Here is a 19,422-nt window from a genome sequence, read left to right as displayed (position 1 = left end):
AGACACGACTGAGCAACTGAACTGAACTGAACTGAACAGACGCAAATTATCTTAGGCGTAAGAGGTCATTCATTAGTTAATATGATTTCTAAGGGCCTGGGTGTATCTGAAGATGACTGAGAGCTGGAAGCTGTGAGGAGCACCACGACATTCTTTCAGTTTACCTTCTTGTGTCATTTCGCTTGTCATATACTGCTTTCTTCATAAAACCAAAGTCATGACGTATGATATCACTTCTCTTATAGTTTTGCAAGAAAGAAAAGCAAGAACCCTCTTTTTCCACATCTTGGGAGAGATTCTCACTAACATGATGGGATTAATATCCATAGCTTGACATGTAGGGAAGTGGTTGCATTATGTTGGCCCTGTTTTCATTTCCTGCCCATCCAAATAACTGAAGATGACAATGTAGCATACAATGCGGATATTATTGTGAACCCAGGATATCACCCAAATGTGCATGGGCAAAGTTTTAATATGCACTTAAGCCAAGTTATATAATATGCACACACACATGCAAACACATACAATATAATTGTGCATACTAAAATCTTAAAATAGATTATCTGAAGTTATTTAATTGTATATTTGATAACTTCATTTAATTGAGATATTAATTTTAAAAAAGAAAGGCTCCTTATGATTGCCAAGAGTGGAGGGGTTGTGGGAGAGATGAACATTTGGAAATTTGGATTTGGTAGATGCAAACTATTGCATTTACAATGGGTAAACAATAAGGTCCTACTGTGTAGCTCAGGGAACTATATTGACTATCTTGTGATAAACTATAAAGGAAAATAATATAAAAAAGAATGTATATAACTCAGTCACTTTGCTGTACAACAGAGATTGGCACATTAGAAATCACCTATCAGTTCAGATCAGTCGCTCAGTCATGTCCGACTCTTTGCGACCACCTGGACTGCAGCATGACAGGCCTCCCTGTCCATCACCAACTCCTGGAGTTCACTCAAACTCATGTCCATTGAGTTGGTGATACCATCCAACCATCTCATCCTCTGTCATCCCCTTCTCCTCCTGTCTTCAAACTTTCCCAGCATCAGAGTCTTTTCAAATGAGTCAGTTCTTCGCATCAGGTGGCCAAAGTATTGGAGTTTCAGCTTCAACATCAGTCCTTCCAATGAACATTCAAGACTGATTTCCTTGAGGATGGACTGGTTGGATCTCCTTGCAGTCCAAGGGCCTCTCATGAGTCTTCTCCAACACCACAGTTCAAAAGCATCAATTCTTCAGTGCCTAGCTTTCTTTATAGTCCAACTCTCACATCCATACATGACCACTGGAAAAACCATAGCCTTGACTAGACGGACCTTTGTTGGCAAAGTAATGTCTATGTTTTTTAAAATGCTGTCTAGGTTGGTCATAACTTTTCTTCCAAGGAGTAAGCATCTTTTAATTTCGTGGCTGCAATCACCATCTGCAGTGATTTGGGAGCTCCAAAAAATAAAGTCTGTCACTGTTTCCACTGTTTCCCCATCTATTTGCCATGAAGTGATGGGACCAGATGCCATGATCTTAGTTTTCTGAATGTTGAGTTTTAAGCCAACTTTTTCACTCTCAAAGCTCGTTCACTTTCATCAAGAGGCTCTTTAGTTCTTCACTTTCTGCCGTAAGGGTGGTGTCATCTGCATATCTGAGGTTATTGGTATTTCTCCTGGCAATCTTGATTCCAGCTTGTGCTTCATCCAGCCCAGCGTTTCTCATGATGTACTCTGCATGTAAGTTAAATAAGCAAGGTGACAATATACAGCCTTGACATACTCCTTTTCCTTTTTGGAACCAGCCAACATCCTCTGGATCATGGGAAAATCAAGAGAGTTCCAGAAAAACATCTATTTCTACTTTATTGACTATGCCAAAGCCTTTGACTGTGTGGATCACAATAAACTGTGAAAAATCTTGGAAGAGATGGGAATACCAGACCACCTGACCTGCCTCTTGAGAAATCTGTATGCAGGTCAGGAAGCAACATTTAGAACTGGACATGGAACAACAGACTGGTTCCAAATAGGAAAAGGAGTACATAAAAAAAAAAAATCAACTATACTTCAATAAAAAAAGAAAGCCTGCTGCTAGCTTCTAAATTTGGTCATTGATTTTTCACATGTAAGTAAATATATTTTTATTCAAAATAAGAGGCAGAAAATATAATTTATTTTTATAAAATATTTTTAAAGATACTTATGTAAGAATAAACACTTCAAAAAGTGTTAAGACAACATCTAAACAATGTGTGAGTCAAAGAAAAAGAGCAAAGGCGGACTTAGAAGTGATTTTGAATTGAACAAAAAATGAAAACTCAGTGTATTAGAATTTGTGTGATGATACTAAAGCAGTATTAAAGGGGAAATTTGTAACAGTAAATGCCTATATTAGGAAAGGAAAAAAGGTCTCAAATCAATGACTTTAGTGTCCACCATAAGAAACAAGAAAAATAAGAACAAAATAAAACCAAGTTAAGTGGGAAAATGAAATAAGATCAGAGCAGAAATCAGTCAGAATAAGAGCAAGATGGCAGAATAAGTAGACCCAGCCCTTGTCCCTCCACAAAGACACTGACTTAACAATCAGTTCAGTTCAGTCTCGTCGCTCAATTGTGTCCGACTCTTTGCGACCCCATGAACCGCAGCATGCCAGGCCTCCCTGTCCATCACGAACACCCGGAGTTTACTCAAACTCATGTCCATTGAGTCGGTGATGCCATCCAACCCTCTCATCCTCTGTTGTCCCCTTCTCCTCCCGCCCTCAATCTTTCCCAGCATCAGGGTCTTTTCAAATGAGTCAGCTCTTCACATCAGGTGGCCAAAGTAATGGAGTTTCATCTTCAACATCAGTCCTTCCAATGGACTTAACAATATATGGGCCAAAATATCTTTATGGGTACTCCAGAAATCAAGAAGTTGTGGAACCCTATGCAGGTGAAAAGTTAAGAACAGCCACACTGAAATTAATGATAAGAACTAGTTCACTTTATTCCCAGTTGCCTCACCCTTAAGTCAGCAGAACTCATTGCTGTTGAAGAGAACTTCAACTCATGGCTTCTTGATGGGAAAGAGAAAACTAGAATATGTGTCCAACATGTAAGATTTTCACAGGACTGCCTGAAGGACTTTATTTCCTTTTTATATGACTTGGAGCATTGCCATGGTTCGAAACAGCATAGTTTGGATTCCTTGGGCCACTGAAAGTAAGAGAGAATAAGAGTACCTTGCTCTTATGCCAGAGGACCTGCAGTGCGATAGACAGGCCAGCATGGGTTGGCACTGTCAGAATGCACTGAATTTATGGCTTCTTGGACGGGAGAGATAAGAGTGGGGCATTCATCCAAGTATACAAGGGTTGCCAGATGGAGTGATTTCTGACTGGCCTGACTTCTAGCACTGACAGAGAATCAGGATACTTTGGATGCCTGCAGGCCACAGAATAAGAAGGAGCTGGACAACTTCATGCTGCAGTACCACAGAACCTGCAGTATTGCAGATAGACACTAGAGGGAGTAAGAGATTATGAGCTACTGAAACAGAATAGCAAATCTCTCTAGTCGGGAAATTACAGGTACAAGAACAGAGAAATTGCATCCCCCCGAAAAAGGTTTCAGGGGGCCCCAGACTCTCTAGCTGTGTTAATTGGTGAAAATCTTCCCCTGTAAAAAGCCAGCGTAAAAATACTCAGGGAAATGCTATTTTTTTCAAATGAAAAATAGCACACACGTACAAAAAATCACGGACACACACAGAGACAGGAAAACAGTACAATCAAAGGAACAAAATAAATCTAAACAAACAAAGATCTATGAATTACCTGGCAGATAATTCAAGGTAATTGTCTTAAAGGAGATCAGTGGTCTACAAGAGAACACAGATAGACAACTAAACAAAATCATGAAAATACATGAGCAAAAGGAGAATATCAATGAAGAGTCAAAAAGTACAAAAAAGAACCAAATAGGAGTTCTTGAACTGAACAATACAATAACTAAATTGAAAAACTCACATTTGATCAAGCAGAAGAGAAATATCAGCAAACTCAATAATAGTTCATTTGAAATTATTGAATCAAAGGAGCAAAGAAAGAAGAATATAGAAAACTGAAGAACGCTTAAGGGGCTTAGGGATATGATTAAGCAGCCATTACATACATTATAGGAGTTCTAGAAGTGGGGAATGGGGGAGATTAAAAGAAAAAAGGAGAAAGAAAGGGACAGAGAATGTAAATGGAGACATAAAACGTAATTTCCCAAACCTGAGAAAGCCTCTTGATGAAAGTGAGAGAGGAGAGTGAAAAAGTTGTCTTAAAGCTCAACATTCAGAAAATTAAGATCATGGCATCCAGTCTCATCACTTCATGATGAATAGATGGGGAAACAGTGGAAACAATGGCTGACTTTATTTTTCTGGGTTCCGAAATCACTGCGGATGCTGATTGCAGCCATGAAATTAAAAGATGCTTACTCCTTGGCAGAAAAGTTATGACCAACCTAGACAGCACATTAAAAAGCAGACACACTACTTTGCCAACAAAGGTCCATATAGTCGAGGCTATGGTTTTTCCAGTAGTCATGTATGAATGTGAAAGTTGGACTATAAAGAAAGCTGAGCATCAAAGAATTGATGCTTTTGAACTGTGGTGTTGGAGAAGACTCTTGAGAGTCTCAAGGATATCCAACCAGTCCATCCTAAAGGAGATCAGTCCTGAGTCTTCACTGGAAGGACTGATGTTAAAGCTGAAACTCCAGTACTTTGGCCACCTGATGTGAAGAGCTGACTCATTGGAAAAGACCCTGATGCTGGGAAAGATTGAAGGTGGGAGGAGAAGGGGATGACAGAGAATGAGATGGCTGGATGGCATCACTGACTCAATGGACATGAGTTTGGGTAAACTCCGGGAGTTGGTGATGGACAGGGAGGCCTGGCATGCTGCAGTCCATGGGGTTGCAACAGACATGACTGAGTGAGTGAACTGAACTGAACTGAGAAAGGAAATGGGCACCCAAGTCCAGAAAGCTTAAGGAACTCCAGCTAAAATAAATCAAAAGAGGTCCACACCAAGAGAAACAGTATAATTAAACCATCAAAAGAGAAAAATCTTGAAATCAATAAGAAAAGCAGCTTGTCATGTACCAGGGAGCTCGCTTAAGATTATCAGTAGGTTTCCTGGCAGAAACCTTTCAGTCTGTAAAAGAGTAGGATGACATATTCAAAGTGCTAATAGGAAAAGAAAACTACAATCTAAGAACAGTGTATCCAGCAAAACTGTCCTGAAAAGATGAAGGATAAATAAAGACTTTCCCAGGTAAACAACAGCTGAGAGAATTTATCACCATTAGACCTACCCTATAAGAAATTTTATAGGGAGTTCTGCAAGTTGAAATGAAAGGATATTATATAGCAATGTAAAAGTATATGAAAATATAGCTTGCTGGTAAAGGCAAATGTATAGCTTAATACAGAACGCTGTAACACTGTATTGGTAGATTAGAAAGCTTCTAATTTTGATACAAAATTTAAAAGATAAAAAACGTAAAAATTAACTATAACTACAAAATTATGTTAATGCACCCACAATATATAAAGATTAATTTGTGACACTAATAATAAAAGTGGGGGTGGGGATGTGTAAGAGTAATTTTACATATGATTGAAGTTGTTATCAATATAAAATAGATTTTTATAGCTATAAGATGTTTTCTATAGGCCTCATGGTATCCACAAAAAAATATCTATGGAGGATACATAAAAGAAAATGAGAAAGAAATCAAAGCCTGTCAATACAAGAAAAAAAAATAGCAAAAGCTTCACATCTTTCACAGCAAGTACTGTCAGAAAACTGTGGAAAAGTGAAATAGAGAGGTACATCTGCTCTTTATTCCATCATAAATAGGAATTTTATCCAATCATAAATTTTTGGAATTTTTGGAATTTTTAATCAATCATAAATTAATTGTTTTAAGACTTTATTTTAAGTGGAGTTTTAGGTTCACAGCAAAACTGAGAAGGTGGTATTGCAGTTTCCCATTTACCACTTGTTCCCACACATGTGTGGCCTTCTCTTATCAACATCCTCCAAGAGGATGCTGCATTTGTTACAACTGATGAATCATTATATCATTATCACCCACAGTGCATAGTTTACATAGGGTACACTCTTGGTGCTGTGCAATCAAGAAATACAATACACAAATATATTCATGTATATAATACAAATGTTTAATAATAAGTATCCATAACTATAGCATCATTAATCATCAGAGGATTTTCACTGCCCTAAGTTGGACACGGCTGAACAACTGAACTGAAGAACTTTTTACTTATTCGTCACTGTCCTTCCAGCCTTAGCAACCACAGTTTCTCCTGGCTCTATCTTGGCCTTTTTCAGAACGTCACTGTTGAAATCATACAATGTGACCATTTCAAATAGGCTCATTTCACACATTTACGTTTCCTCCATGTCTTTTGTGATAGATCATTTGTTTTAGTATTGAATAGTATTCCCTTGTCTGGATGTCCCATACTTTATTTGTCTTTCCACCTACTGTTGGACATCTTGGTTGCTTTCAAATTTTGGCAATAATGAACAAAGCTGTCTGTGTATAGCTTTATTATAAACAATTATAAACATTTGTGTGGAAGATTTTGTGTGGGCATGCTTCCAGCTCCTTTGGGTAAATATCAAGGAGCTTGATTGCTGGGTCATATGGTATGAGTGTCTTTAGTTTTGTAAGAAACTGTGGAAATCTTTTCCAAAGCGGCTGTAGCATTTTGCACTTCTGCCAGCAATGTATGAGAGTTCCCATTGCTCCGTGTTCTCTTTGGTGTTGTCAGTGTTTTGAATTTTAGCCATTCTAATAGTGTGCAGTTGTATCTCACTGTTATTTTAATTCGAATTTTTAATGACATATGATGTCAAATGTCTTTTTATATAGCTTATTTGCATCTATATATCTTTTCTGGTGAAATGTCTTTAAGGGTATGGGCCCACACAAATTGATTTTAAGAGATGGTTAGATAGCATCACTGACTCAGTGAACATGGATTTGAGCAAACTCCAGGAGATAGTAAAGGACAGGGAAGCCTGGCGTACTGCAGTTCATGGGGTCACAAAGAGTTGGACACTTAGCAACTGAACAACAATAGCAACTTTTTTATTTAAAAAAAATTTAGTCTAAACTTAAAGTCCTCAAAATATGTGCTTTTTACCATTAAATATAATTTAGTCAATTGAATATACTTTCTAGCCATTCAAAATGCTTTCTAATATATATCTCTCAGCCGTGTCTGACTCGTTGCCACCCCATGGACTCTACAGTCCATGGAATTCTCCAGGCCAGAATACTGGAGTGGGTAGACTTTCCCTTCTCCAGGGGATCTTCCCAACCCTGGGATCGAACCCAGGTCTCCCGCATTGCAGGTGGATTCTTTACCAGCTGAGCCACTAGAGAAGCCCAGGAATACTGGAGTGGGTAGCCTATCCTTTCTCCAGCAATCTTCCTGACCCAGGAATCAAGCCAGGGTCTCCTACATTGCAGGCAGATTCTCTATCAGCTGAGCCACAAGGGAAGCCCCCTAATATATATAGAAAAATATATTTAAATAAATATTTTAATGATTATTAACTTTGAAAATTTATACTTTCAGTTATAAAAATTATCATGGTTCACAATTAATATAGTTTTCAGTTCAAAAATATCTGAATGGTATATATAAGCCTGAGGCTTTTGAAATTGTATGCACTTTAACATATGAGTTGCTGCTGCTGCTGCTAAGTCGCTTCAGTCATGTCTGACTCTGCGACCCCGTAGACGACGGGCCCCTCTGTCCCTGGGATTCTCCAGGCAAGAACACTGCAGTGGGTTGCCATTTCCTTCTCCAATGCATGCACGCATGCTAAGTTGCTTCAGTCGTGTCCGACTCTGTGCGACCCTGAGGACAGCAGTCCACCAGGCTCCTCCACCCACAGGATTCTCTAGGCAAGAATACTGGAGTGGGTTGCCATTTCCTTAATTATACGATGATAAATTTGTCCCAGGAAAATTAAAGACAATTATTAGGAAAAAATAGGATAAAGAGTAAAAATAGATTTCATACCTCTGTTTGTTGCTAAGATATAAGGAACTCACCACTGTTTTATGAAAGTACATCAATAATAGGATCTCTAATATGCATTGTGCTTAGTATAGATTGTCTACAAAAGAGAGTAGCTTCTTAGTGATTGAAAATATAATCTTTAAATATATCACAATAAATTTTTTAATAGACAATAATCATTTTTCTGTTGTTAACTTACTATATGGAATTAGCGATTTTAGTTTGCAATAAACATAACATTTGATATCCAATCAATATTTAACTTTGTTTTAATGAAAATTATAAACTTGGTGACCTAAATTAATCTTGCATTGCCTGTATTTGAAAAACATTGAGGAAATTGTATGATTGGGAGAGACAAATTTGTTTTGCTGTTAGTAGTGATACATTCATATTTTCCAGAAAGCAAAAGAACTGTAAAACTATTTGAAGGATTTGGGTCCAGTTTCAAGGAAAAAAAAAAATATTTCTTAGATGTTAGAAAGTTCATATGTCCCTCATAGTGAAATCTGGAGAAGGAAATGGCAACCACTCCAGTATTCTTGCCTGGAGAATCCCAGGGACAGAGGAGCCTGGTGGGCTGCCGTCTATGGGATCGCACAGGGCCGGACACAACTGAAGCGACTTAGCAGCAGCAGCAGCATAGTGAAATCTTGCATATGAGAATAAGCCGGTTTACTGCAGGCTATTATTACCTCTGACATGGGAGAATTGGTACTACCCATTATGTATCCCAACTCTGTAGAAAGGTTTTCCACCTTCCTGCTTCCTCCCTTGTCTGAGCACTCATATCCCTAGATCTCCTTATTCGGTATCACAGAATCAGTGTGGCATGGGTGTCATTATTACCAAATATGTGTCCTTTATGACATGACAATGCAGTCAACCCTTGAACAACATGGGTTTGAACTGCACAAGTCCACAAATACCCAGAATCTTTCTCAGTATATACATGCAGTAGTACACAAATCTGAGGCTGGTTGAGCCTGTGGATGCAGAAAGGCGGTTGTGGAGAGTTGACTAAGTGACTTGAGCATCCAAAGAGTTTGACGTATGTGGGGGTTCCTGAAACTAATCCTCTGCAGATACCGAGGGACAACTGTATCACTGTTGAATATCCAGAAAAAATACATCGGTGTTCAGCACTAATGTACAACCCACAATTTTCTAAATGTGTTTCATTTTTTACATAAAGTTTGCCCTTCTAAAGGCAATGTCTTAAAGCTCTACTCACGTGATATGTAAATACATATAGGCATACCTTGGAAAGCTTATGGTTCTGTTCCAGATGACTGCAATGAGGCAGATAAAGCAAATCTCACAAAGGTTTAGGTGTTATAGTGCATTTAAAGGTATGTCTATATGATCCTGTAGTCTTATATGTGTGTGATAGCATTATGTCTAATAAAAAGCAATGTATATACGTTAGTTTAAAAATTGTTTATTGATTTAGAAAATGCTGCCATCATCTGAGCTTTCAGTGACTTGTAATCTTTTTGCTACTGAAGGGTCTCATCTCAGTTCTGATGGCTGCTGACTGATAATGGTGGTGGTTGCTGAAGACTGGGGTGGCTATGGCAAGTTTTAAAAATAATACAGCTATGGAGTTTGCCACATCAATTGACTCTTCCTTTCATGAATGCTTTCTCTCTAACATGCAACTGTTTGGTAGTATTTTATCCACAGACCTTATTTCACAGTCAGAGTCAGTCTTTCAAATCCTGCCACTGTTTTATCAACTAAGTTTATATAATATTTTAATTATTTGCTGTCATTTTGTCAGTCTTCACAACATCTTCACCAGGAGTAGTTTCCATCTTAAGAAACCATTTTCTTTGTTCATTCATAAGAAACAACTGTCTGTGGAAGTTTTATCATGAGATTGTAGCAATTAGTTACATCTTCAGGTTCCATTTCTAATTCAAGTTCTCTTGTTAATTCCACCACATCTGCAGTTACCCACTCCATTAGAAATCTTGAACCCCTCAAAGTCATCCATGAAGGTTGGATCAACTTCTTCCAAGCTCCTGTTAATGTTGATATTTTGACCTCTTTCATGAATTTCCTTAATGACATCTAAAATGGTAAGTCCTTTCAAGAAGGTTTTCAAATTACTTTGCCCAGATCCATCAGAGGAGTTAGTGTCTATGGCAGCAATAGCCTTAAGAAATGTATTTATTAAAGAATAAGACTTGACAGTTGAAATTGCTCCTTGGTCTGTGAGTTACGGAATGGATGTTGTGTTAGTAGGCGTGAAACAGCATTAATCTCATTGTGCATCTCCATCAGAGTTCTTGGTGGTTAGGTGCATTGCCAATGAGCAGTTATGTTCTGAAAGAAGTCTTTTTTTCTGAGCATAGAGCTCAACAGTGGACTTAAAATATTCAATAAATTATGTTCAAAGTAGATGTGCTGTCTTGCAGGCTTTATTGTTTCATTTATAGAACACAGGCAGAGTAGATTTAGCATAATTCTTAGGGGCCCTAGGATTTTTGGAATAGTAAATGAGCACTGACTTCAACTGAAAGTCACCTGCTGCATTAACCCTTAACAAGAGAGTCAGCTTATTTTTTGAAACCATATACCATGCATGAAGTATGACTAGCTATGAGAGTCTTAGATGGCATCGCCTTTCAAAATAGGCTGTTCTACCTATCAAACAAGCTGTCCCATCTACATTGAAAATGTTTAGTATAACCACCTCCATGAATTATTTTAGCTAGATCTTCTGGATAACTCGTTGCAGCTTCTACATCAGCAGGGGCAGATTCACTTTGCACTTTTTTTTTCATGGAGATGACTTCTTTGCTTCAATGTCATGAAGCAACCTTTGTTCAAAATTTCCTTTTGCAGCTTCTTTATTCTCTTGGCCTTCATAAAATTAAAGAGAGTGATGGCCTTGCTCTGGATTAGGCTTTGGCTTAAGGGAACATTGTGCTTAGTTTGATCTACCCAGACCACTAAAACTTTCTCCATATCAGCAATATGGTTGTTTTGCTTTCTTATCATTTGTGTGTTTACTGGAGTAGCATTTTCAAATTCCTTCAACAACTTTACACTCACAGCTTGGCTAACTGGTTCCAGAGGCCTAGCTCTTGACCTATTTTGGTTTTCAGCATGCCTTCCTCAATAAACTTAACATTTCTAGTTTTTGATGTAAAGTGAGAGGTGTACAACTCTTTTGTTCACTTGAACGTTTTGAAGTCATTCTGGTTGTTAATTGGCCTAATTTCAATATTGTTGTGTCTCAGGGAATAGGGAGGTGTGAGGAGATAAAAACATTTGAAACATTGTGAGAATTACCAAAATGTGACACAGAGACATGAAGTTGAAAAATACTTTTGGAAGAATGGTGCCAATGGACTTGCTCAATTGTGAAAAACATAATATCTACAAAGTGAAGTAAAGTGAAGCTGAAAAAAACTAGGTATGCCTATACATGGGACTTCCCTGGTGGCTCAGATGGTAAAGAGTCTGCCTGCAATGTGGGAGGCCCTGGCTCACTCTCTGGGTTGGGAAAATCCCCTGGAGGAGGAAATGGTAACCCATTCTGGTATTCTTGCCTGGAGAATCCCATGTACAGAGGAGCCTGGTGGGCTACCAGTCCGTGGGGTCACAAAGAGCTGGACATGACTGAGCGACTAACACTTTCACTTTATGCCTGTACATGTCTTCATTCCTCTTTGAAAACATTATATTAAAGTATATTATGTAACATACAGTTACAGGTACTAGTTATAGTTCTAGGTAACTGTACAGTTCACTGAAGTTTTTATAAGATGAATACGCTTATGGTACAACATGTGCATGTGTGCTCAGGCATGTCCAACTCTTTGCAACCCTGTGAGCTGTCATCCACCAGGCTCCTCTGTCCGTTGAATTCTCCAGGCAAGACTACTGGAGCAGATTTCCATTCCCTCCTCCAGAGGAACTTCCTGACCCAAGGATCAAACCTGTGTCTCTTACATCTTCTGTATTGGCAGGCAGATTCTTTACCACTGAGCCACCTGGGAAACCCATGCTTATGGTAGCCATCACCCAAATCCAATACAGAACACTGTCTATCAGCCAAGAGGACTTTTTCACCTTCCTATCAGTCATTAACTCTGTCTATTAAAAAGTTACTGGTGTGCTAGCTTCTACTACCATGGTTTGGCCATTTTTCGTTCAGTCGCTCAGTCGTGTCCGACTCTTTGTGACTGAGCGACTCAACTGAAAATCGCCAAACCATGGTATCTCTAATTTTCTTGAAGAGATCTCTAGTCTTTCCTATTCTGTTGTTTTCCTCTATTTCTTTGCATTGATCGCTGAGGAAGGCTTTCTTATCTCTCCTTGCTATTCTTTGGAACTCTGCATTCAGATGCCTATATCTTTCCTTTTCTCCTTTGCTCTTCACTTCTCTTCTTTTCACAGCTATTTGTAAGGCCTCCCCAGACAACCATTTTGCTTTTTTGGCCATTTATGTTTATGTAAATAAAACCACAGAGTCCACTCTTTTCTCTGGCTTATTTCACTCTAGACATTATGTCTGAGAAATCTGTCCACGTTGCTGCATATAGCAGTAATTTGTTGCTTAAATTGCTGTATAGTATTCCATTGCATGGAAATGTGTCCGTGTAATTACTATACAGTGAAGGGATATTTTTACTGTTTTGCCTATTTTGAATAATTCTATATTTACTAGTTGTGTTTGTGTGTGTGTGTGTGAGCATCATTTTGGGGATGGTACCTAAGGGTAAAATTGCCAACAGCTCGTAAGAATGTATACATTCAGTTATGCTCAGCTTTTATAGAAACTGAAGTAGTTTTCCAAAGTGTCTTTGTGTAAGTATGAGCAGTGTAAGAGAATGTTAGTTCTGAATTTGCTAGCCACCACTTTTTGTGATCACACTATCAATCTTCTCAGTGTGTAGTAGTGTCCTATTATTGTGCATATTTGCATACCCTTATAAGTCATGATATTGCCTATCCCTTTATTTTATCATTGGTCACTTAGGTATGTGTACTATCACTAATGAAATGCTTGTTCAAACCCTTTGCACATTAAGAAAAAAATTCTGCCATTTTCTTGCTAATTGGCAGGAGTTTTATTACATCATTGGAAAAGGAAATGGCAACCCACTCCAGTACTCTGGCCTGGAAAATCCCATGGACAGAGGAGCCTGGTAGGCTGTAGTCCATGGGGTCACAGAGTCGGACATGACTGAACGACTTCACTTCACTTTATTACATCACAGATGAGTACTTTGCCGAGAATATATGTTTAAAATATCTTCTTCCAATTTAGTCTTTTGATGAACATTAGTTCTTCATTTAAATCAAGTCTAAATTGAACATATTTTTGTTTATAGCTGTTGCTTTTTGTGTCCTATTTAAAAACTACCTTTCATTTGCTTACAAAATTATTCTCCTATGTTATCCTCTGAGTAGGGGCTAAAAGAAAAGATGATTAAAATGGAGAAAGAACAGAGGGATTAGAGTATTAGACAGATTATCTGAATCATTAGTTTTCCAACTTTGCTGTACATTGAGACATGTGGAAAGTTTTTAAGCCCCTCATGCCCCTGCTGTACCCCAAATTGACTAATAAAAAATCTCTTGGTTTGGTGCCCAGGCAGTGGTATATTTTAACTGGAGTGGAGAGCATTTAGGTGGGGAGAAAATGAGCAAAGAAAGAACTGCACGGGAGCAAGTACTGTGAATGTCAATTCGGGCTAGATTGTGGGTGCCACAGAGTGAAATAATGGTGACTATCATGGGAATTAAAGCCATGGTTTGTTGAGTTTTGAGTCCAGAATAAAGATTCAAATTGAATTCAACAAATAACAGGGCTGAACAAGTTTTTTAAGGAAATTAATATGATTCACTAATCCATTAAGAGGATTAAAGTGGCAGGGGATAGAGGTGGATTATAAGTGAGGGAAACGAGAAAAATTTCAAATTAGTACCTGTGTTCTGGTTCTTATAACTCTGGTAATTATTAGAAACTGTGTGGTGAATTTCACATGTATGGGATTTTTCTGACAAGAGGATCTAAAGCTACCATCAGATTTTCAAAGGAATCTGAAATTCCCAAAGTCTAACAGCAAGTAAATTAGAGAAGGAAATCAGTTAGAAGTTATTATGTTTTGCCACTTAAAAAGTTATTGAACACCCAAACCATGAAAAGAGAAGATTGGGGGTGGGAGGAGAAGGGGATGACAGAGAATGAGATGGCTGGATGGCATCACCAACTCGATGGACATGAGTTTGGGTGAACTCTGAGAGTTGGTGATGGACAGGGAGGCCTGGCATGTGTGATTCATGGGGTCGCAAAGACTCGGACACGACTGAGCAACTGAACTGAAATGAACTGAATGGCAGAGATGTTTATTGGTGGACTAAGAGGTGTCAGAGGCTGAGTGTGTGTGAGAGAGAGAGAGAAAAGGGAAGAGGCAGAGGGGAGGGGAAAAAATAGTGAGAACACAGTATGAATTAAAAGACAAGATAACAGGAAGAATAGATACATGATTAACAGGAAAATAATAAAAACGAGTAATGGAAGAGGCATTAGGTTAAGGTTTTATAATTTTATTTATTCATTGGCTGTGCTAGGTCTTTGTTGCTATGGCGGGCTTTTCTCTAGTTGTGGCGAGGGATGAATGCTCTCTAGTTAGTGGAGCACAAGCTTTTCATTGTGGTGGCTTCTCTTGTTGTTGAGCATGGGTTCTAGGGCACACGGGCTTCAGTAGTTGAAGTTCCTAGGCTCCAGAGCACAGGCTCAGTAGCTGTGGTGCATAGGCTTAGTTACTCCATAACAAGTGTAATCTTCCCAGACCAGGGATTAAACCCACGTCTCCTGCACTGGCAGGCAGATTCCTTACCATTGAGCCCCTGGGAATCCCCCTGAGGTTAAGATTTTAAAACTTGAGATTGACAGACAATTTGATATATAGACCTGAACTTCTAAATAAATTGTATTGACATGATCAGAAAGAAAAATCAATAATCAGTTCATGAACATGAATGTAAAAGTTGCTCAGTCGTTTCTGACTCTTTGTGACCCCATGGACTATACAGTCCATGGAATTCTCCAGGCCAGAATACTGGAGTGGGTAGTCTTTCCTTTCTGCAGGGGATATTCCCAACCCAGGGATCGAACAATTGCAGGTGGATTCTTTACCAGCTGAGCCACAAGGAAAGCCCAATCAATCCATGGTCCTTATATTTTTACTGTAAGCATTCAGTGGGTATAATTTTCATTCTAGCCATTTTGTTCTTTGCTATCAAAAACTTGTTCTTTTATTTTCTGCTTGGTGATCTACACATTAAATAATTTTTAAAATAGATATTGAAAACAGAATAAGATCCTTTAACAGATTTAAAAAGTAATTATTTTAAGTGATAAAATTATGTGCTAAAAAGTTTAGATTTAGATGCAACTGTCAAACGAGCTTAGGAATTCATTATAATTATGAAAGGATACATTTTAAAAACTCATTTTTCTTACATAGAGGTAGGAAAGAATTATTGCACAAAGAGCTGATAGATGAGCTGAATCATATCACTGCTTCACAGATAAGGCTAGTGTGAATGAAATAATATGTTTAATGGGAAAAAGTTGACAGGTTCCTAACTTTAAACGTTTACATACATGTCAAGCCAGAATAATGGCATTTGGTACCCTTGGGTTAAATAAAAAATCCGTGAGAAAAATCATAGACTTGGTTTTTGGCAAATTGTGTTCATAAGGTAAAACCACATTCATTTTATACTAATAAAATAAGCTGAGCGTTGCTTGAGTGTAGTCTTTGCAAATAGCCATCATTTCAGAGAGTGAGTCATCATAAAGTCCAGCTGTGTTTATTGTTATCGTATCACTGATAGCTTGATAGCTACAGCTTCAATAAGTCTTTGTGATAAAATTAAATTTTTATTTTCTAAGACTTGACAATCTGATAACTTCCATAGGGCTAAATATACTAGGTGATAAAAGCTTAGTTTTCTATATCCTCTGTCTTCCTAAGTTTTTGATGTGATGTTATGCCTTCAGATATCTACTGGGCATTCTTGAAATTAGTGAAATTGGAAAACTTTAATCTGCATCCCTATTGTTGGTTATTTTTCCTAGCAGATTTCAGCAACCGGGAAGCAAGCTCAGAAATGGTAGATAATTGTTAGGATTTTGGTAGATGAGTGGGTGGGAAAACCAGAGAGGAAGGCAGGGAAATATATTGAGTGTATTTGGATTAATAGGTAATGGGATCTGAGCTGAATAAGAAAGTTAGTAAGCATAGGATGGGGTCACCAAGCAGTGAAGAGGTAAAGAAAGACCTGGCCATCTCGGATGTGTTGTAGAACCTTGAGAGTGGGAATAATTAAACAGGATAATAAAAATATAGTATTTATATTTAGAATGTACGGACTTTTATACAGTTGATACTCAATAAGTACTCTTTCTAGTGCCCACTATTTCCTCCTTGCTCTGAGGACAAAGGGAATTTTATGTGTGATATTATTTAACTTTGCTGATTAACAAAAATAAAAAAATACATTATGCTTCAAAGTAATTCTTAATGATAAATAAAAATAGATACACAATAGTGAGAGCATGTTAGGAAATGAATGTAACAGAAGAAAGTGACTTTTAAATGATGAAGAAATATTATTTTTACTTTAGTATTCATTTTTAGAGTCTTTGTAATGATTCTCTGTAATTATAGTGTTCTTATTTTTGCAATGTACTGGCTAAGCCCAGTTGAAATTAGAGGATATGAAGTACTAAACCACTGTAAAAGAAATAATATCACAATATTAATAGGTTTGGTATTCCATGTAGATTAATCAAACTAAGGTGTTAAATTGTAGATATCCAAATTATCTTCATTATAATTTTATAGGAAAACCTACTTAAAGGTAGTATACAAATATACCTAGTATCAGTTCAGTTCAGTTCAGTCGCTCAGTCGTGTCCGACTCTCCGCGACCCCATGAATCACAGCACGCCAGGCCTCCCTGTCCATCACCAACTCCCAGAGTTCATTCAAACTCATGTCCACAGAGTCGGTGAAGTGAATAAAAATGTGTCCTATAATAAATTAGCTTATGATACCAAGTCTTCTTATATAATGAATTCTTTTTGGGGGGCTTTTATTATTAATATGAAAGTAATAATAAGGAACTAATACATCATAATGGCTTTTGTAAGCATAACTACAACTACTTTTGTAAAATGCAGGATGATAGGATAAAAACATTAAAATAAGCATCATTAATTTATGTTGAATTATAATGCCTGGTATGTTCCCATTAAACCTTGGTCAAATCTATTTTTAGCTTTGTTAAAAATTACTTTAACTTGGTCAGTTTTGATATCTTTGTTTCCCCTTACCCACCCATAGTGTGGTTGCCCACCTTTTAATGAAGAAGAGAGAAGGACAAATATTAAACAAATAGATGTGAAGAGAGGTTTGCTCTATCATTTACTTCAACCATTGACAAGAGTGTCAGAATTTGTACATGGATTTTGTGTCAGAATTTGAATGTGGATTTTAGTCAATAAGAATAACTGAAATTTGTGGCAAAGTAAAATGTACTGAAACTCAGATGGAGTGTCTGGATGAGACTGATGCCCATGCATGTGTAGGACTCATGAAATTACTAAACTTTTTAATCTTCATCTTTACTCAGAAAAGAAATTGATAGTTCCTAACCTCAAGGACCTTATTATCTAGAAGAATAAGGCAAGGCAAATGTGTGTTCAATAAGTAAAATAATATTCAGGGTGTATGAAGCTGAGAATATTTTCCTCAGACTAGGGAATTCAAGGGAGCTTCATAAGAAAGATAATACTTCAAAGGAAGCTAGGTGGGCAAGTTGGACTGAATTCATTTGGGGAGGGAGTGTGGACCAGTGTGTATAGAGACAAGAGTTGTAGGTGGGGCCAGGATATTCCAGACAGGTCCGATCCTGCAGAGGTCTGGAGGTGTGAGAGAATGTTTACATGTTCAATATTAGATACAGTTAAGTGTGGCCAGGAATGTAAGAGAATTATGAGGGATGATGCTAGAATGTTGGGTAGGGGCATATTGTGCAGGGATTTGTATGCTAAAGCAAAGAGTTAGATTTTATTGTTCCATCTGAAAAGAGTCATTGAAGAAAAAACAGTGGAAAGATTTTTCAAAAGGCCCCTCTGGTGGCAAAGTGAAAATTGATTGGACAGTGTATCTGGATGAAAAAGAAAAATTTAGAGACTTAATAAGCACGTGCAAACAGAAATGGCCAGTGTAACAGAAAATGATGTTTTCAAATACCTTATTGCAGCAGAGGAAAGAATCTTTTTCCTCTCGTCTTGTCCTCATGATCTTTCTAAAACGTTAATTTGTGTATGTGAAATCAGTGTTTCCTCTAGAGACTCCACCAGGGAGGAATCCACTTAGAGGGTATTTCGGGGTGAAGGCAGGATTTATTTCCTTGGGCACAGAGGGCGTGCATATCTGCTAAGTTGCTTTAGTTGTGTCCAACTCTTTGTGACCCCATGGACTGCAGGCTGCCAGGCTCCTCTGTCCATGTTCTTGTCCCAGGCAAGATCCAACCTGTCCATCCTAAAGGAGATCAGTCCTGGATGTTCATTGGAAGGACTGATGCTGAAGCTGAAACCCTAATACTTTGGCCACCTCATGCGAGTCCAAGGGACTCTCAAGAGTCTTCTCCAACACCACAGTTCAAAAGCATCAATGTAACTTTTTCAGAAAGGCTATAATATAGAATTTTACCAGTCATCATTGAGTATAACCTGGTTTCTATTGTCTTTTGGAATCAGTAATTGATGGTATTTTCTTCTGGTCTATACTGGTTTTGCTGGTTAGCCTCCACCTCCTCTACAGTTGAATATAAATTCTGCAAGAAAAATGTTTTAATGTGTGTAGTTAATCTTATTATTGCCGGAGCAGTTTGTCTCATTGGTGGAGCTCAATATTTATTTGTTGGATGAATGAAAATCCCCCATAAATCTTCTCTGGAAGCAGCTTTTGTCATTACTTGAGAAATCAGATTTGAATTACAAAAAATGCTTATTTTGCTTCATGTGTTTTTGGTTCGACTCTCAACATAAATTGTCAAAATCTTAGCTGTAATCTGCAGTTCTTTAGTAATCACCATAAAAACCTCATTCTCTGAGAACATCATTTTTAGTGCTGAATATGTGTTGGATGTTTGTCCGGACATAACCATTCTTTTCATTGAGTTGCAACTGGGAATTAACTATTTGCCTTATTTACTGATTAGCAACTCATATTGTTGCTAACTAAATGCATTTCAACCATGTAAATGATTTATT

The sequence above is a fragment of the Moschus berezovskii genome, chromosome 3 (assembly GCF_049115385.1).
Source record: "Moschus berezovskii isolate FMDL1 chromosome 3, NW_MosBer_1.0, whole genome shotgun sequence".
NCBI lineage: Eukaryota > Metazoa > Chordata > Mammalia > Artiodactyla > Moschidae > Moschus > Moschus berezovskii.
The sequence above is the reverse complement of the archived record's forward strand: the minus strand, read 5'-3'. Positions refer to the sequence as shown.